The sequence below is a fragment of the Amblyomma mixtum genome, chromosome 5 (genome assembly GCF_055824585.1).
Source record: "Amblyomma mixtum isolate Tamu chromosome 5, ASM5582458v1, whole genome shotgun sequence".
Lineage (NCBI taxonomy): Eukaryota > Metazoa > Arthropoda > Arachnida > Ixodida > Ixodidae > Amblyomma > Amblyomma mixtum.
Genome location: NC_143016.1, coordinates 183,030,001 through 183,051,106, shown reverse-complemented (window position 1 = coordinate 183,051,106; position 21,106 = coordinate 183,030,001). Strand labels below are relative to the sequence as shown.

The window sequence follows — 21,106 nt, the reverse complement described above, 5'->3', positions numbered from 1 at the left end:
GGAAACCACGGTGGGAGCCTATGGATGTGTACAGTCGCGAGCAAAAAATATTAGCACAGATCACTGGCGATCAGAATTCGTATATCTCACCACGCGGCGCTGCGGTACGCAGAACTGCCTAACGGGCCGTTTCCATGTTTGCAGCCTAGGGGGGGGACGGCAGGAAGTAAGCTTTATCAAGCGTGCACCGCCCGAGCGTTGAAGTGCCGACCCTACGTGACTGTGCTTGCGGAATTTATTTTGGCTCGGTTATCATGCGCAAAGATGGCTTCTTTTTATTACTGTTTTTTTATGTCCGCGATGGTTTGTCAAAAGGAACTCGCGGGAACAATAGATGATAGCGCTGCTTTTAGTCAGCAATTTTGCTGTCCGTGGCAGTCCGCTAATTTGCTGTCCGTGGCAGTCCGCAGTAATTTTACTGTCCGTGGCAGACCCCCTTAATACTGTAGAATGGGAACGGCCCGGCACTCCCGTTATCAGGCTCTCCGCCACCCGCAGTGCCAGGCGTTGTCATTCCGGCGCTCTGGTGTTCCGTCATGTGTGCTAATCTTTTTTACCCACGACTGTACCTACTTGTTTGGCATGGCACAAACCATGGCTCCATTTGAATGGCCGATGCTGGGCAGCAGATACTGCATGCATGTGCCTATATGGTTGACAAAATGAAACTCATCAATGCACTAACAATCTCAGTGGGTCAAATCCATCAAACGTACAGTCTTTGTCAAAAGTAACCAGGCTGCATGGTTTGCTTCTATCTCGTACAGTGGATCCCTCACAGCTTCCCTAAAGCTGGAATGGTAGCTAAAGGTAAGGACTGAGGGTCTTATTACCTTCCAACACGTTTTGATCCTTAGGAATAACACAAGGGCTCCACTATACAAGCTAGAAGCAAACCATGCAGCCTGGTTACTTTTGACAAAGACTGTACACTTGGCACTTTATGCTGTTAGAATAAAAACTGCAAGACAAATTTCTCTTTTTTACACGTGCAGTTGTTGGCTTGACAGTTTCAGAAAATTTTTTTTAAAAAGTAACGACTTATATACTTGGGCTTAGATTATCATTAGCAAAATATTTGAGAAAAAGTTTAACTTCATTGTTCACAAAATAATAAATTGCAGGTTTGCAGAGCCCTGCATGCCTGAATCCGAACACTCAATTTCATTCAGAAAATTTTATTGAGCGTGCATTTCAAGACATTACTAATTCAATTAACAAATTGTTAACCACATAGCTGGCCACACAGCTTCTTTGTAGAAGGGTTACGAATACAAATATATACACAGAATATTTCGACAAGGCTGCACTCTTATACATGCACCTTGGTACACAATTACCAGTACAACACTGTTTTTCAAAATAGTAATGCAGATATATAAACCCCATTTGAGGATATAAATTACACAGCATATTTCATACTAAGAATTGATTTGGTTTTCACGTTGGATGAGAGAACTCCACTATAGAAAATGCACACCTTCACTGTAGTCTCAAGAAAGCATATACCATGGAGGTTGTTCTCTCGACGCGCGTTTCAACGCTGCCGCCTCTCACGTCGTGCTGCCGATCAAACAGCGTCACCATGTTTTTACGAGATCCTACTCTCTACGACTGCTACGTTGGGTACTTTGTTAGCCTTGCTGATCTCCCATCAATATAAAAAAAAACTTCCCCATACAAACAGAAATCTGCATGTAATTTCGTGAATGAGCAAAGCAGCAAGCGATACTGCCGTGAGAACTCATGCATTTTTCAACCGCAGCGCAAGCAACAGGTCGTTAATTCGCGCGTTTCTACCAATGGTAATTGCTCGCAATCGCTGCAATTTCTGTGGATGCCGATACGGCTGAATACCCAATAAAAATACCAAAAATTAAATAAAAATTAGGACACAAGCTTTTTCACAACGAAACCGAAACAGAAACTGGTTGTCACCGCCAGGTGGCTGCCGGTAGCTGTTTTTCTTTTAGTTTTTCTGTATAACCCTCATGGCGGTTCGGGTGCTGCGTCGCGTGCGTCGCGCTTCGGCGCTTGGTACAATTCGCTACTTGGATTGTGAGCCGTCGTGAACTGTGTTGTGGTTTGCGTGTGTTTCTTCTTGCACAAGGGTGCGCAATCGCGCAGTGCGGTCGACGTAGCCTATTCGAGGCAAAGTGTCATTTTTCTGGTCTCTCTAACTTTTCAGTCTGTGCGCTTCTTTGTGTAGTCCAGGATGGGTGTCCAGGCACAAAGACGCGCGGGCAGTGTCGCGGTGGAAATGTTCCAAATAAGGCCTGGAATATTTTCTTCTGTGTGACTACGTGGTAGAGAGTGCCGGCTACGTAGCACTCGTGCTGAACTCTCACTGGTTGGTGTAGTGCCCGTGACACGAAGGCAAACAGCGTTCTGCACGACTACGCAATCATCTGATAAGGTAAGCAGTACTCGTGCATTATCCGAAGCATATAATGCTGGAACGGTGACCTGTCGTACTGCTGCAGTATTCGTGTTCAATGCTATAAAATGCGTTTAAGGCGCTTTTGTTGTCGCCGCGGTGAGTTGCTCTGCCAAGAATTGTCGCTGTCGGTACTTGTTTTGGCAAAGGGGATGCGACCGTGCGTACGCTAGCTTTGCATGATTTTGGTATGCGCATGTTTGCGCGTTTTGTTTCTTGTTGAGCACAGATTTGTCCTCGTATATGCCTCGTTCTACGCGTTTATGCCCATGCTTGTTCACACCACTGCGCACGTTTCAAGGACCGGCACTTTCGCTGTGCGTAAAATGTATGATTGTCTTTCAAGATAGCGTTAGCACTTTGAGGGGGATTGAAACAATTTTTATTCGCCGCGGTTTTTGCTTCGCCCTAGACTGTTGAACCTTAGGTCGTGGGGTCGATCCTGATGGCAGTAGCCGCATTTCGATTTAGGTGAAATGAAAAAAAGAATGCCCCTGTGCTGTGCGATGTCAGCTCACGTTAAGAAATTCTAGGTGGTCTAAATTAATCCGGAACCCTCCAATACGATCAGTGCCCATTTTCCGCATCTGAATTCAAGCCCCACTATAACGAAAGCACTGTCTCAGGTTGCAGTTACAAACGAAAGTTAATTTCCGGCCGTCATGATCTAATTTTTAAATCAGTATGTGAACATATTTTTTTTTATGATGCCGATAGCGTTTCTGGCTACCCAGAGTAGAGGATCTTGCATTTCGGTCACTCTGCTGTTTGAAAATTGGTTTCTGAGCAAAAGAAGTGACGCAATAATTGTCTCAGTTAATACGATGTTTACCTACGCTTTCGAACGCAGATTTGTTTTGCTCATAGCAAGATTCCTTTACTAGTGCTAGGGGAACTGATGCATTTTAAACAGGGTAGTTTTCCTTTGTATTGAGGCGTATACTTGGGCAAGTATATTTTTCCTGATCTTTTTACATTCATGTGATATTCACTGTTGGACCGAGTTCGCATGCTTGTTTTGGTACTCCTGTCATAGTGATAATGGGAAATTGGTATCCGCAGGCGGCACATCTGTCTTCCAGTCCGAGTCAATGGCATGGATTTTGTGGCCACCAGATGAAGTCAAAAGCTGTGTTGTAAGTTGTTACTGCATTGGGCAATTTCCTCGCTAGCGTCCCAGAACCCTCCTCGCAGCGCCGCTCCTCCTCCTCCGCTCCCCTCCTCCTCTTTTTTTCTTTCACGGCTGTTGCGCTCTTCGGTCTATTCCTCCGGCGAGTCTGCCTCTGCGCACCGCCGCCGCGAATCTGCGCGTCTTCTGGACCGCGGCCTAGCCAGCGCGCCTCTCAATGGGCTGACGCATGAACACGTAGGTGGTGGTGGAAACGTTTATTGCCAATGATGTAAATCGTAGGGGCGCCTGGTTTGCCGCAAAAGTTTGCATAATGACGAGAATTGGTCTGGGTATCGGGCATGCAGCAGTATTGGGTATTGAGCAGTCCGGGTTTGTAGTTGTCGCCAATGTGCAGCCTGCGCTATGGTGAGGGACCGAGCGGGGGGTGCGTATTCCCTTCGTTTGTCTCGGTAATACGAGAGAATATCACGGAAGGAGACCAGGTAGTGCGCGGGCGAACGGACCGTCGTGTGAATCGCCCTTTAACGCCATTTTAAGTACGTGCGCAGTCGCCTTCTTTGCGCGAGGAACGTGCCGGCCACACAAATGGCTCGAAGGGCAACGCGAAAATCGCGAGCCGGCCGCCCTAGAAGCTCGCCAGGAGCAGAACAGCTGTAAAAGAAAATACGAGCAGAATCGCTTTATTAAGGCGAAAGCCTTTAATGCCTCATACTGTCGTGAGCAGGGAACGCTAGCAAGTGTGTTCGAGTTCCGGCGAAGAAAAAAAAACTTTATTGAGACTGGGAATCGAACCAGGGCGTTTGGCACTTCAAGGGTAGTCGCTGCCATTCCGCCACGAACACGGTTTGAGCAAGAATAAAGACAGATCTAGTGAACGCGCGGGTTTCGTGAGTGAAATAAAACAAATGAAAAAATGCAAATATGAAAAGAAAAAAAATAACAAAGAAATTAAACTATAAATTATGAAAAATATTAAAGAACACAGACCGCGTGGTCCAGAAGACGCGCAGATTCGTGGCGGCGGAGGCAGACTCGCCGGAGGAATCGACCGAAGAGCGCAACAGCCGTGAAAGAAAAAAGAGAAGGGAGAAAAAGAGGAGGAGGAGGGGCGGCGCTGCGAGAGGGGTTCTGGGACGCCAGCGAGGAAATTGCCCTGCATTGTGCTTTGTTTTTGTGGTTGCCATGAAATGTTCTCTTACTTTTATTGCTCTTTTCCTTAATGCTACTGCTTGGAGCAGTTTGGATAGCTCTGGCCTGATATGTTTACATGTTTATATGAGTAATATTAGTTCGCTGTCAGAATGGGCCGGTTGCAGGCCATTTGAAGTTTTACATTCAATATTGCTCGTCTTTTAACCGTTGCATTCTATGCATGAAGTGCGAAATGTCTGCATGTTTTTGGCTGCATTATGTGACACTATTTGACTACGGATATTAACATTATGATGCATGTGTGTTAACTTAAATATGTGTTTTTATGCCACTCATCGCAGGTCACAGATGTAAAAGAAAAAGTGCACACATGAGAACTGGTTTCATTACTGCTGCCTTGTTTTTGCTAAGCATGGAGAGCTTAGCTAATTGGTTCTGGGTAGAATTATGAGACATCATTCCAGTGTGCAAAAACACATGAACGAAGAGAGTAGACTCCATAGACCCCAGACTTCAACTGAGGTTGATTCCACAACATGAGCTTTTTACATGCAAAGTGGTACTAGTGACCCCTGTGGCTGAAAAGTGTTTCCTCGACCAGGTAACAATTATTCAAGGTTGCAAAAACAAAAACATAGGCGTAAGGTTAGCTTGTCACTCAAGTTGAATGCATTGGCGTGACTAAACATTGCCTACCTGGCTGACCCAACACACATTTGCGTTGAGATAATCTATTTCTTTTTCTGCCTGCCTGCTCCAGTCGCCTTACTTCGGCATTGACGCTGTCACGACTCTGTGACAGCATCAATGCACAAGTAAGGAGACTGGATAAGGCAGTTTTCACAGGAGAAATTGTAGCCTTAGTGGTAGAAAGCCAGGTTCGAGAGATGAAGTGTGCTGGGCAGCGCAAGCCGGAAGACAACGCACATTCGCAACAGTGACCTGTCATTGTGCCCTATTGCCATCAGGTGTCACACCGCCTCAAGAAGGCCAGTGACAAACATGATGTACATGTCGTATTTTCAGCTTGGGAAAGCTGGGATGCATGTGCCACCTGATAAATGACGTTACGAAAAAGCCTGCCTACAAAACTAAGCACACCAAACCCCTCGTTAAACATGAGGTTGACATGGTGTACAGCATCCCCCTTGCATGTGGCAAACATTACATTAGACAGACGAGGCTTGCATCAATGAACGCTTGCTTGAACATCGCAGGACAGCTGATTCATTAAGTGGCAGAGGTCATTTAGCTGAGCACATTCGCCTTTGCTCGCACAAGCGAGCATGCAAGGCGTTTTTGAAAGAAACACATGCCTTGTGCAAGTTTAGCACTTGAAAAGGCTGGGAAATTTTTTAAGCCTTTTGTATCTCTGCTGAAAAAGAGAATTACGTCAGCAGCCCTTCTGCAGCGCTCCAGAAAAAGAAATAGATTATCTGGAGGCAAATATGTTTGTTGGGTCAGCCAGGTAGGTGATGCATAGGCGTGCCGATGTGTTGAATGTGAGTGGGAAGATACCTTTGCCCCTATGTTTTTTGTGTTTTGGTTTTTGCCGTCCTGAATAATTGTTATCTGGTGGCGGAAATACTTTTGAGCCCCAGGGATCACTAGTACCCCTTTGCACACAAAAAGCCTGTGTTGTGGAATAAACCTCAGTTGAAATATGGTGTCCATGGAGTCTACTCTCTTCATCCGTGTGATTTTGTGTGCCGGAGTGATGTCTCATAATTCTCCCTTGTTTTCAGTGAATAAGGAGGGCTTCTGGTGTCTTTTTTTTGTATGTGATGGTTATAACAAAGTGGCTACCAATAAACTGTCATTTTGGGCTTAATTGAAGGATCCTTGGGAATTTGTTTGACAGCATATTCCATGGGCACATTCATGAGAAAAATCTGTTATTTGTTACCCATTTCACTGCATTAACCATTGCTTCTCATCATGTCTCGAAAGTCATTGATAAGCACAAGCTTTCGAGTACCTGAGGGCTGTGTGAGAAGCCTTCTGACATACTTTACACTACTGAGGATATCTGAAGACAGATTTTACCAATAATTGTTAGCCAGTCCAAACCTCTTGGTTCTATCCCTGACAACCTGAAGCTGACCTGTCAATAATTAAGGCTGGAAACCGTTCTGATCCCGAAACTGTTCTCCTATTTTATTGATGTGCATTTTGCATGAACTGTTAGAGCACGAAATGAGTCCGCATATTACTTGCCACCATAATTCAAACTAATATTTCTATACCAGTCATCACGGCTCCCATTCTCTTTACTCATGTGCAATCCAACTTTTTGAATTCACAACACATTTTCACCCAAATTTAGATTATTTATTTTAGGCAAGTGTCATCGACTTGAATTTCTCCAAAGCTTTTCATGTTTGTCATTATAACCTTTTAGCTACACTTTCATGCTTGAGCCTTCATTCTTTGATATTAGTGTAGATTCATTGCTTCCTGTTCTACGGCTGGCCTTAAAAAACTATTGTACTTCTTCTCTTATGAAGCCCAGCATATCAATATGCAAAATCATAAGGCGTCCCTCATCCTGAGTCACTTTGGGATGTTAAACCCCCATAAACCAAACCAAGCACATTACTAAAGTGCATTAATATTAGCCATTCAATAACAGTCTTTGTCTTTATGTCCCAACCTTGTCTTTATGACTGCATTATTCAGAAGGATGCCCCTACTATCTCAGCTACTCTGACTGTATTGACTTTTGCAAGACGGATGAATGGGCTTGTTTGTAATTCATCGTGTCAAAACAGCGCAAAGAAGAGAAAGATGAGGAAGGAATGCGACGGTGCGAGTGCTGACTTTCAAGAAGTTTTATTGGAAAGCACATCAAAATATATACATTGTGGCCTAAAAAAAGAATGAAGAAAGGGCGCCTTGTAACATTCACTTTGGATCTGTCAAAAACAAAACGAAAGTTGAATATGATGCATTTAAGAGCATGAACTCTTTCTTAGGAAGCGATAAAGAAGGTGTGTTAACACATTGATTGCGTTTTTTCTACAATTTCAGTGGCCTCGATCATCTCATGCACAAACTTTTCTGTGTCTGTCTAGCACAATGCAGCACAAGAAATTACGCCTCACAGCAATCAGGATGTGGCAAACGATCGCAGTCGCGACAGTGAAAGATCAGATTCCCCCTGCTAGCTTTGTTCACATCGTAACGGTGGTCTTTTGACCTCTCATTGGCACCTCTGCTAGTTTCTTGCTGAAGTTGATACATTAGCCAGATGGTTCAACTTTAGATTATTACATAGTTTCTTGGCTCTGGACATTGCTATTAACAAATCAGCTGCTGTGTGACACTTGAACTCAGAATTAACCGCCTCCGTTGCCTTGGACAGAAAGACGCCTTTAGACATGACCACAAAACCACCTTCTTTATCAGCAGTTGAGTGCGATAGGGCCCACCGTCTTAAACCCGTTACAGTTCAGCCTGCGGGCAAGTTCCTGGCATGGTTCAAACCACGACACCCCATCAACCAACGCCCCCTGAAACACACCTGTCACGCTCAGGTCCAGGCACAGGAAGGCAAGACGTCAAAGTATGGCAAACAGAATAGTCCTATTCGAAGGAACAATGGCAAATTTTGGCCCCTATATGCTTCAAGCAGCAGACGAGGCAGCAACTGAGTGTCGACATTGTGCACCTTGTTTTCAGACACTCGTGCCTTGGCTTCTCTGCTCCGGGCTAGTGAGCGCAAAGTGGCATTCCAAATGGCTTTCACCTGGTCAACGGTGCGTGACACCGTCAACCAGCCACTCCCGGGCTTGTTTTCAGGCACAAGAGTTTGACAACAAGGTGCACACCTTCAGCTTTGAGTCGCTGCCTCGTCTGGTCCTTGAAGTGTTTATGGACCAAAATTTTCCGTTCCTCCGAAAGAACTATTGTGGAGATGCTTGCCATGGTTTGACGAGTTGCCTTTTCCACGCCCAGACCTGAGTGTGACAGGTGTGTTTCGGGATGTTTTGATGCAGTGTCACGGTTTGAACCCTCTTTAGGAACTTGCCCACAGGCCGAACTGTGTCGTATTTAAGAGGGTGGGCCCTCTTGCTTTCAACTGCTGATAAACGGTGGTTTTGTGGTCGTATCGAAAGGTGCCTTTCAGTCCAAGGCCACAGATGCAGTGTATTCTGAATTTGAGTGCCACTTACTATCTGATTTGCTAAAAGCAAAATCCAGTGCCAAGAAACATTAACAATCTAGAGTTTAACCATCAGGCTAATGACGTCAACTTCAGTAAGAAAAATTGTCCAGCTATCTTCTTTACCGCAAAGGCCCATAAAGGTGACTGCTCCTTGAGGGTTGTAGTTTAAGAGAATGGAACCTGTCAGAAACAAATCGCCTTCTCTTTGCGACATAAAATTAAGTTTCTGAGCATTGATGACTCCTCTCGTGTAAGATCTGCAGAGAAAGTAACGCAGTTTCTACACAATAACTCTCGCACCAGTTTCATGGCGTGCTATGTTGACATCAAGGATTTATATTACGCCATCCCTCAATCAGGATCAATAATGTGTTGAAGAATTCATTAACCTAAATGGAGCAGTGGCATTCCAAACGTCTCAGGCGTTTTGGTGAATAATTTTGTCGCACTTTTAAGCTCATACCTTCAGTCCACCTTTATTACATTTCAGAATAGCTTGTTTTTGCAAAAAAAAACTATATTAGCGCCGCTGTTACGTGGCTTATTGCAGGATCTCCAATCCTGACGAAGCATTGTCTAAGGTGAGAGAGGAGTTCAGTCAAAGCCTCAGTCCACTTTGAATCACCACTGAAATTTTAGAGGATATGTCATCACATTTATTGGATCTCAATCTTGGGTGGCTACACTTGTTGGGCTTACGAGCCAAGGGAAAACAAGCTACTTTTACCATTTTCTTCGCTTCAGTCTAAGCTGGTCAAGAGGTGTCACTAACCTTTGCTTCAAAAATTCCTTATTGGAATCCTGTTTCATTGCAATGGCATCCAGTTTTGCCCAGCTCATATGCCGTTTGTCCTTTACTGGATATTCAGAACCTTTGTCAGTGTCTTTAGCCGATTGCTTTAAGCAGAAGTTGAAACATTCCTTTTGTGCCCCCTCGAGACTAACTCCCAAAAGGAAGTTTGTACGTACCTGTTCCCTACATCCACAATTGGTCGCACCGGTTAAATAGGCAGTCGAGTTGGCGTTGATATTGTTTTTCTAACCCTATGAAGTTTCAGTACCTGTAGTCAACCGAGATTATCCATCAGAGTCTCTTCGTGCACTGCACAGAAGACATAGTGTGTTCGAACGCCTTGAAATGCGGCTATGTTTACATTGGGAAAACAGGCAAGTGTGTCACTGAGAGGTTTAAAAGACCACCACGACGATGTGAACAAAGCTTGCGGGAGAACATTGATGATTCACTGTCGCAATTGCAATTGTTTGCCAGATCCTAAACGCTGTGAACCGGAATTCATGTTCTGCATTTTGCCTGACAGACACAGAAAAGTTTGTGCGTGAGATAATCGAGGCCGCTGAAATTTAAAAAAAAACGCCATCACTGTGTTAGCACACCTTCTTTATCGCTTCCTAAGGAAGAGTTCATGCTCTTAAATGCTTCTTTGTCAGTTTTTGTTTTGTTTTACACTCATGCAATGTGGTTGACACAAGGTGCCCTTTGTTCGTTGTTTTTTTAGGCCACAGTGTGTATATTTTGACGTGGTTTCCAATACACATTGGCGATAGTCAGCGCTCATGCCATCATATTTATTCCTTCGTTGTCCTTGTCTTGTCTGCATTGTTTTGTCACAACGTATTGACCTCCTTTCCCACCTCTAGGGTTAATGGTATGGAGAAACCTTAACCAGATGCAGCCCCACATACTTGGAGCATGTCACGATACATGCTGCTGGCACCACAAGGGCACTCGGGTTTATCAGGAGATGTCATGATCTGTGTGCTCTTGCCGTGCTGCGCAATGCATAAAAAATTTATTGATTCCAAACTGAAGTATTCCCTAGCTCTTTCAATTTTGCACCAAACTGTTTGATGCTACGCCACCAACTCCCTTTAATCCAACAGCGACACTTGGTACAGCATATGTGTAATCAGTCATCTCATTTGACCACCAGACATCACTGCATAAAAGGGGAAATCGCTCGTTTAGGTGTGTTCCATATACTCTACAATACTTTTCCACAACTTAATGTTAAATGTTGCTGCCCCGCTTCAGACCAGGATGCCATCACCACTAAATCAAGAAATTTTTCCTGTTCCCATTGAAGAATAAATTGGCTACCTCACCACATTTTCATTGCATGTGGTCCCTCAAAATTATGGAAGTAAGTGATATCGCTTGGAGCATTGACACTGGTTTGTTTTACCTTTTGTTTGCTGCTGTTTTTATTTTTTGCAACTGATGTATCAATGGATTGTATGCCTCTTTTCTTAGTGTATCGTCTGCGACATCTCAGCTGTGCTACTGCAGTCACCCTTCTGATATTACCTTTATATTGTCCCTCTTATTAATACCCCATTAAAAGCCTTCAGAGGACAAAAAACGATGGCTTTTTTATTTTGCTCATTATGGCACACGTCAGGCTTATGTTTAGGGATATAGGAGAGGCCTTTGTCTTGCAGTGGTGCTAGTTATGCTGCTGATGATGGTACTTAATGACGAGCATATGATATATTGAATAAGAACCTCAAATTATTTTTCTTTTTGAGTGCGAATAGCTTCAGTGGTTCTTGATTTAGGCTCACTTTATTCCTGTGGCCACAATACGGAGTTTACTTTTTTAGCACTCTAATACTGGCAAGAATAAAAACTTGTGGATCCTAATTCTTTCATTTCAATCTTTTCTGCAGAGTGCATCGCCCAGTTTTCCCAAGCCCTCATGCACCGGTGGTACATCAACAAGGCTGTTTCATGGGGCCCAGCTGCATTGACAAGTGGCTAAAGAAGAGCAAGAGGAGCATGAACACAAAATAAAACTGGCTGTAGGAGCTTCATATATTTTGAAATTTGCTGTCTCATTGCGACAGACATAACATTGCCACATGGCCCCTGCCCCAACATCTCCCAGTCATTCCAACCTACCCAATCATTCCAATGTACCCAATCATTCCAACCTGCCCAGTCATTCCAACATGCCCAGTCATTCCAACATGCCCAGTCATTTCAACATGCCCAGACATTCCAACGTGCCCAGTCATTCCAACCTGCCCAGTCATTCCAACATGCCCAGTCATTCCAACATGCCCAGTCATTCCAACGTATTTTCCATTACCATAATCCACCAAGGTTTCCAGTGTTGGTTTCCAGTATTTACACCTTTGCCTTTTTTTCCAATAGGGGTGTGCCTGGAAATAATGTCTATTTTCTTTGTTCACTTTTCCTGTGCAGATGCCATTTGCAGAAAACTGCATTTGATGCATCAAAGGCACAAGGTTTTACTTGCAGGTGGCTGCCCGGTTCATGTGATAAGAGGGAGTGGAAGGAAGAGACGCTTTGCCGAAGTCTTCTCCCCCCCTCCAACCAAGCACGCCACCTGCGAGTGCGGGGACAGCCCCCTGCACTGTGCCCGCATGTGTGCCTCCCAATACCCTGGCCTCTTCCACTTCCTGAGGGCCCTCCCTCTCTACAGACCCTGCCCCCATTCACCCCACAGCCCCTGCCACCATCCCACAGCCCCTGCCATCAGCCATCCGACAGCACCAGCCACCACCCATCCCACAGCCCCTGGCACCACCCTTCCCGGCCACTAACGATTAATTATATTTGGACTTTTTCATAAAATAAATGTTCTTTTCATGAATACTTTGGTTGTCTCATTTTATAAATATTTGTATGATTGTTTACGAGTGAACATTTGCATTAATGTTGGCCATTGAAGATAAAAATTAACATAGGCTTTACTGGCGAGTAGGAAATAGAAAAGGGCAGTGGCATGCCAATCTTAAAGCCACTGATGTGACAGGTTGTATGCATTGCCATGAATGGAAAAGCCTGTGCTTAGTCTGCATTGACAGTGCCAAATGGCTGAACATATGAGTCTTGGCATCAACAGTGGGATATTTCAGTACATATTGGTAGGGCCAGAATGGCTGGCTATCCATGGGACTAATATTGGCATCAACAATGGGACATCATTGGAATAGCTGATCTTCAGTACATAGTGGTAGTACCAGCATGGCTGAACATTGGACCGATACTTGCAGGACCAATGAAGTATGAGTGGAAAGGCCAGTGATATGCCCATACTGGCAGTGCCGGAATGGCTGAACAATGGGACAATCTTGGTATGATGTATGGGCCAAGGTTGGAAAATGTAGTAATGTGCTTGTATGCCAATGCCAGCCCAATATTGATGCCACTGTATTCCAACAATGAGCCATTGTTGGTACAATCCTGGCGTGCTGCCTGGGCTGTTCCTAGCGCGTCGAATTGCGGTAACCATGAAATGCTCTCGTCAGACGTGACACCTGGGAAACGTATTGTGTTTGCCTGTTGCACAGATGATTCTTTTAAAATGCTGGTTTGGTTTTGTGGGGTTTAACGTCCCAAAGCGACTAAGGCTATGAGAGACGCCGTAGTGGAGGGCTCCGGAAATTTCGACCACCTGGGGTTCTTTAACGTGCACTGACATCGCACAGCACACGGGCCTCTAGAATTTCTCCTCCAAAGAAATTCCAGCCGCCGCGGCCGGGATCGAACCCGCGTTTTTTGGGCCAGCAGCCGAGCACCATAGCCACTGAGCCACCGCGGCGGCCGTTATTTTAAAGTGCAGACAGTCGCATATAATAGGAAATCTGAAATAGAAGTATGAACGAGAGAATCTGAACGAAAAAAAGTAGCGTTGAAACAGGACAGAGAAAAATGAGGACAGGACGAGGCTACATGTAGCCCCGTCCTGTCCTCATTTTTCTGTGTCCTGTTTCAACGCTACGTTTTTTCGTTCAGATTATGCATCACCAACTGGCCCCACAGTGTACTGTGTTGAACGAGAGAACTTTGGAGAAGACGAGGTTGACGATAAGCATGACGTGTATTAATCCAAGAATAAAGAAGATGAAGAAGTATTCGGTGAGGTGGGAAGAAATGATTGGTAGAGAGGAGAAGCTGATGACGCCGACGACAAGGATAACGCGTACCAACGCCAAGGCTATAAAGCGCGGTGAATAGCGTGGCACGGGGGTGAGAAGAGAGAAGCGGAGGCTCCGACAGGTCAGCAACGCCTGGAAGTGAGCAACGCCGGCTACTGCTCCAGTGATCTCGAGCTCTACGGCGCGACACCATACACTTGCTGCCGTTCCTGAGCCCGTTCCGGGGAGTCAACAGCTGACGCAACCAGCTACTACGAACAGAGGAGCCTCCAGCGCTGTTGCCACCCATCCGGGTGGTGCCCCAAACGCCAACACCACCAGCATCGCCTCCATGGGCACTTGGACCGGGAGCTCGTATGACGACGCCAACGACGTCGGCAGCGATGCCAGCCTGAGCACTTCGAACGCCGCCTCGACGCCGGCTACCTAGATGCCCCTGACTGGACCCATACAACGCATCAGCAGCACCGAACCGTGAGCACGAACGCCGAACGCGAGTAGACTGGGTGTTCCCGGGCCGTGTGTATTGGTAGTCTGTGTTTTGTGTTAGTTTTGTTAATTAGTTTTGCGTACCAGTGTTTGTGTCGCGAGGTTGTATTAAATGTGGGTTTGTGTGGGTACACCTGTCGCGTAGTCCATTCTTTCGGCCCCAGTGTTCTCGGCGGATCTGTGACACAGACTTAGGGCAGGTATATTTGCTGTTCTTTTGCCTCTGAACAGCAAGTACATGGTCTTTTCTCCATTCATTTGAAGTTTATTTGACTTCAAGCAGATGGTCATGTTTTTTAACCAAATGCTGCCCTTGTAGATATTACATGTATGTTATGTCAAGAGGAAAAAAACATTTCTGTCATCTGTATATGGGACTATATCTTTATATCCTCGGATATTAACAATGGCATTAATGTAAAGTAAACATAGTACGGGTCCAAGAATTAGTGGTATGAATGTGAAGCAGGGAATAAGCAATTCCGCGTATATTGCATTAACCAATTAAGCTGTTACATCATACCCTTAAGGATCAGCTTAAGTGTACCGTTCAGTTTTCATTCTAGTTGTTGCACTATCGTGGTCGGCATCTGCGCTCACTGTCTGCCCTAAGTAGGTGTATTCACTTACCACTTCCAGCGCCTCGCTATCAACCGTACGCTGCTGTTCCGTTCCGAGAGTGTTGAACTTATCTTTAGTTTTCTGCGTATTAGTTTTTACACCTATTGTTCTGCTTTGTCTATCTAAGTCACTGATCATGCCTTGCAGTTCACTCTCTAATTTACTTAGCTAGCATATGTCATCAGCAAATCGCAGATTTTTAGGCTATATTTATTAGCCATTTTCCCCCTGTTCCCAGCATACGTCTCTGCGTACCTCTTCTAAAGAGGCGGTGAAAAGAACTGTAGGGATGGTGTCTCCCCGTGACACGCTTCCTTAGCGGCGTTTAATTTCTCTCTTAGTCGGGGGTTGTGGTGGCTCTGCAGCTGTTATGGATAGCTTCCAGTATTTTTACACACAGCTCTTCTACACCCTGATTCTGTAATGCCTATATCACCGCTGGGTTTATTACTGAGTCACATACCTTCAATTAATATGAAGGCTATATATAAGGGTTGGATATATTCTGCGCACCTATTTTCGCTTTTATCGATAGTCTGGATGCAGTGTAACGTCGAGTAGCCTTTAGAGTTTGCACCTATCAGACACAATCTTATTTTGGGATACCGCGTATAGTGAGACGTGCAACTAATTCAAACACTACTCACCGCGCAAGCTAAGACATCGATGGTGGCAGACATCTAGCCACTACCTGTGGCACTAAACGTCGCGAATTGATCGCAGGGTTTAATGATGGGTATAGTATTAATATATCGACTGCTTTCGGTGGTAGACAAAGCTGTCCGGCTACGGGAGAGTTGCAAGCAGAAGTTTTTGACATGGGAATCTAAAAATAGCAAAAAGCAAATATGGGCCATCTTTGCAAGCAGACAAGCTACAGATGGCCAGCGAGCCATTTCTGCTATGGAAGCGCGCTGTTTCACGCCTGTTTCATATTCTGCAGGAAACAATATGGTATTTTAATGCATTGTGTATTCCGAAACACAGATGGCGAACAGGCCTAGAGACATGTTCTGACGGTCTTGTCTGAAGAGGAACTAAAGAAAAGAGTCTGGAGAAAATACGTCGCTTAGGAAGAATACAGTAAATAAAACACCTTTTGTGATTATGGGGATTTTTTTTAGTTTGCTGAATAGACGCCAGTTCTCAGGAACCTTTGAAATGTGATGTCAAGTCAAACGTTCATATCCGAGACTTCCCATCCAAGTTAAAAGAAATTACAAAGTCGCTCTGGCTACTGTGCACATGATAACTAGCCTGTGGATAAAGTGTGCCTTAATCAAGACAAATTAGTTGTCAGCCAAAAGGTGTGCGCGTAGGACGACGGAAAAACCAAAGGTATAAAATATTTGATGCAGCTTCATGTTGATACCGTTCATAACTCTCAGTGAAGCCTAGCGAAAACCTCTGTGGCAGGAAAGATTGACATCATCCGCAAAGAATACGTATTTTTGCTTCTAATGCTTTACATCCCACCAGTTCAGAATCCCTGAGGTCTTCTTTCGACGCCCAAAATAGTGGGAATGAAGATAAACAAAACCTTTTTTCAGATAAGATCAATGCACGAAGGTCTCTTGACTGCAGACGAGACCAGGGAGGTGCCAGCTACGTGCGATAAATTTGAGCTATATAAGGATTCTAAAAATAGACAGCCTTGATTTACAGCTCCTTTCTTACCATCTGCACCTGCTGGTGACTGTTTGAGGCATAGTTGTACAGCGACAATACTGGTGAGAAAATTGTGCCACCGGAATAAGTCCCATAAAGACGTGATTATGGCTCACGTCGTGGAGGCATTAATGTCACTGGGAAGTGAAAACCGAACGTAACTTTCCTTAAGAATATTCGTCAGCTTGAAAGCTTGTTTTTCACGTTGTAGCTTATGTTTTCAAGCTTTCATTTCTGACGGTTATTGTGCATGTGATACTGCAGATTCCAATATGCCTAGTCTTTCTTACTCTTTACCACTTTGAAAGAACCGAAGTTTATTTTTCACCTGTGATATCATTTTTAATGATCGAAGGGGCTATAGTGTCGCATGGCCTGAGACCTTAGAACAAATAGGTATTCAATTTCCATTGCGAATGATATGCGTTTTGTGTGAAGTGTCACCTACTCGAAAGAAACTTGTGATGTGTATTCGCATCATATATGTTATAGATTGTCATCTTATCTTGCAACGCAAATTTACTGCTTACAAAGCTCAACAGTATTTTCGTCTTGCAGTTATTGTTCAACCATATTAGGAATTGTCGAATGGAAAGGCGTTTTAATGCATGGTCTCATCCATGTGACCGTCTTCTTTTATATTAGGTCAAATGCTTTCAAAGCATCACGTTCTCACTTACGCTTAGCCGGCATATGGTGTTGCATAAGGCAAGATTTTGCTAGCTCTTGATAAATGCAGTGAGATAGGTAGTGAGCTGGAAGGTATATATATGTATATATAGTAGTGTTATGTATTGTGTGTACGCGTTAGATACACAACAGACTTTTATTTCACATTACACAGCAAGTTTTCTATTTTGAAAGTCGAGATTTTTATAACTTATTTGCAAATACGTTAGGAATTCTTCAGTGAGGAAAAATTCAAATGCATGCTCTTTGCTGAGCGAGCATTTTTCTTTCATATTGCCACCACGTCGCCCCAGGAACACCTAAAGACAAAGTGGTTAACGTCTGCACGCGCCCGTTTATTTTTTTCAATTCATTTTTTTCCATTATTTTTTAATCTGCAACTGCAACCTGCAATTTTGCAACAAGCCGCTTTAAGCTTTAATGCGCACGCAGAGCAGTCTAAATCGCATTTTGGCCAAAAAAGAAGTGCTGAAGTGTGTGTACATTACGACCTGTTCTTCACAACCACAACAGTTATTTTCTTTTCGTTTCTTTTTTGCGTATAAGATGGACTTATTTCTGGCATTTGGCAGCTGCACATTACAACCTGTAGAAAACAAATATAGAAGGCCATGGTTGATTTTGTTTTTTGTTACTGGCGGACAGTGGTGACAGGGAATTGACTGCTTGCCACTCACTGTTTCTATAAGTGTCGCTGAAACTTACGCAGCATGCCATAAGCTATAAAACAAATGGCAACGATATGAAAAACATGTACTTGCTCAACCCCATGCTTTACAACCCACATTCGACACGTATTGAAGCTCGCTGTACTTGTTTATGCGGTTGCACAGCTGCCAACGATTTCGGTTGCACGAAGGCTCTTTCTCACGCAGAAGATTTTATCCGCTTCGTCACGGGCAGCGACGGTGCTCTCACTAGCCTCAGACCAAGTCCTGCGCTTCAGAAATCGAGTACTATTGCAGTCGAAGTCTTCTCGCGCCATTTTCGCGGGCTGCTATGCTGCGATTCGCCCCCCGTTAGTCCCTTTCTCCGCAATTAGTCCGTTGAGTTTGCTCACGGCGCGCATTTGTGGTAAGAAGAGCGCCGTGTGCAAATTTAGCGACTAACGGGGCGTTTTGAGGACAAAAGTTGTCTTTACTCCCCCCTGGGCCGGTTTTTTTCGTAGAGTGTGTGCTTACCAGATTCCAACGTGCACGCCTTTTTTTCTGAAAAGTGTGTCTATTAAACTGTCGCGGAGTGGTGACGGTAGTCAGGCCAGAGAGTAATGCAGACAGGATAAGAGAGCACATTCCCATGGCACTTTGAGGCCGACTTCTGCTCTCAAAGCACCTAGCGGAGGCGTGGAAGTGTACCAGCCTCAGAAGTGGCCACCACAATGTTCCACATCATGGTGGCCACAATTTCATTTCCAGTTTTGTTATCTGCTTGCATGCATCACGTAGCTTCAGGCAGGCGCTTGAGCCGTTGCGCCACTGTTCACACCTTGCGCCGACAGGAGCACGGAACTATTGCGCTACTGAATTGTCATCCAGGCAAAAAAACAGAAGTTGGCGACGCACCACAGGAAACCCTTACAAAAATGAATTTGGAGCTACAGTTGAGGTCTTGTTGAGCTCAAGTTGAATCAACAGAAAGCCAACATGGACTCGGAGTATGTTGAGTTCACTCAACTGTACCTCAAAAGAATTTTCATGCACTCTTCCCAATAAAATTTCTGTTGGGGATTTTGTGTTGATTTTCAGTTGTGGTTTTATGGAGCATACAAATAGATAGTAACAGTGACAGTAGTCTGGGAGGCATTTTCAAACTTCAAACACACATATATATTTTGTATAGCTGCACATGTGGCATGAGGGCAAATGTTTTAAACTTTTGGAAATGGCTTCTTAACTGTTGTTGGACTTGGAGAGCCATCTCAGGGACTTTCCTCTACCTTCAAAGATGACCAATATAATTGTGGTTACTCTTGCGCTAATTCCTTTGCTCTACTGCTTATTGGCAGCATTGAAGTACTTGTACACAATAGCTTGCGGCAGCAACGATAGCTTTTTCACACTCTTCACCAGAGAAGGGCGCCTCATAATGAGAGTTCCTGCTGCTACTTCTGGCATTTTATTTGCTTGTCTTTGCACCGCTTGCTTAATTAGCTCAAGTAGATTATTTTTTTAGTTCTCTTCATAGCTCTCTGTCCAGAGAATCCAGTACAGAAATGAAAGTGTAATTTATGACAGCAAGGTGCTAACTGGGACTGGTTAGTTCTACACACTGATTGATTTAGCATGCTTCCAGTGGGAAAATATTTGCCCTTTGTAGCTTCCTGGTGGTAGTGTTAAATACTTCTGTAAATTGTTGTTACTGAAAAAGTATAAATTATTTACGATAATGTCATTAAAATATTGCCATTATATTGCCATCACCATCAAAGCAATATCTTGGCGATGACATGGCTGTCTACAAAAATCAATTCATGGAAACAGCATAACAGTCGTAAAGCACAGCTATTGGTACACAACTGACGTCTTGTCAATCGAGATTTTGGAACGTTTTGCTTCATTGTGTTTGTATTCCTGATATTTAGGGCCAGAAATGTATCACACAAACACAACAGGCTCCCTTTAAAAATGTGAACATTATGAAAATATTCACTTCTAGGTGCATTTTATTTTCTGCAACTCGGTGATTTCATTCAGACAGAATTTTCATACAATGTTCGCGCTCACCGAAACTGACGTGAAAACAGGACAATTGGCAAAAAGATCCCTGAGGCTAATGAATACTTAAAACAGCAGCAGCTGTGCAACAGATGTGTAGGAAGACAAATGGCACTCTGAATAATTAAACTAAATTATCTGAAATAGAGGGATCAAACATTACTGAGGTTCAATTATCAGCTCAGCCAACTGAACTCTCATCCATCCAACTGGTGCTCCAGTGCAAATGGTTCAGACCAACAAACCAAGCATACAAAACTATTACAAAACTATACATACAAAACTATACAAGCATATCAAGAATATTAATATTTACAGTTGCTACAATGACACAAATGCTGCACTAAATTAAACTCTGTCAGCATTCGGCTTCATAGGTTTGGTGCAAAAAACGGTGACATATGCAACACAGTCTCAATAATCAGATGGTAATGAAAGATCACGGTTTTTGTGGAGTCATACAGTAAGCAGGGAAATGACCTCCAACTTACACAGACTCGAGTACCAGGTTTTCATGCAGTCACACAAGCTAACAGACTCGCCATTGGCTAGACAAATGCACTTTTTCAGGCAGGCTGCACTTACAATAACATTTTGACTGGTCCACCGTGCCTCCACAAAGTCTAAAAACTTGTCAAGAACATGTGCGCTGAATAGCCTTTTTGTTACGCTCAAAACATTAATGTGCACATTCACTTCACTACTGCTCTCCAAGAACACAACTCGCACAATGCGCCCAAAAACACCATTTGCACACACATAAGAGTTTTTTCTCCTCGATTTGTCCAGCCGTGCAGTGCAAAATTTAAATGATCCAATCACCATTTTTTGGAACTCTATCCCTTCGTCTTTCTGCACGCCTTTGCACAAAAGCAACACTGATCCATTTTGTACAAAATGCTTTCGGAGAGCATATCCTTTCAGCAAGCATTTGAATGCTGATCCAAGAGTGCTCTGCATATTGTGAACAGAATTTGTTGCCCATAGCTTTGTCAGTGCCTGCAGGACACAAAATTTTTGTGCAATCAGAAATGTGCATACCGTGTGCCTTGGAACAAATTTAACTAGGGTGTCATTCATCGCTTCAAAAGGAAAAAGCGAGTATCCCC

The 21,106-nt window shown here is 44.1% G+C and overlaps 1 long non-coding RNA gene across 1 annotated transcript; it reads left to right on the top strand.

Moving 5' to 3' along the window:
- Positions 1–3,499: 3,499 nt before the first annotated feature.
- Positions 3,500–11,721, top strand: LOC149345017 (uncharacterized). The gene is made up of 2 exons (XR_016282809.1): positions 3,500–3,573; positions 11,578–11,721. It is a non-coding gene; the product is annotated as an uncharacterized LOC149345017 (long non-coding RNA).
- Positions 11,722–21,106: the final 9,385 nt, after the last annotated feature.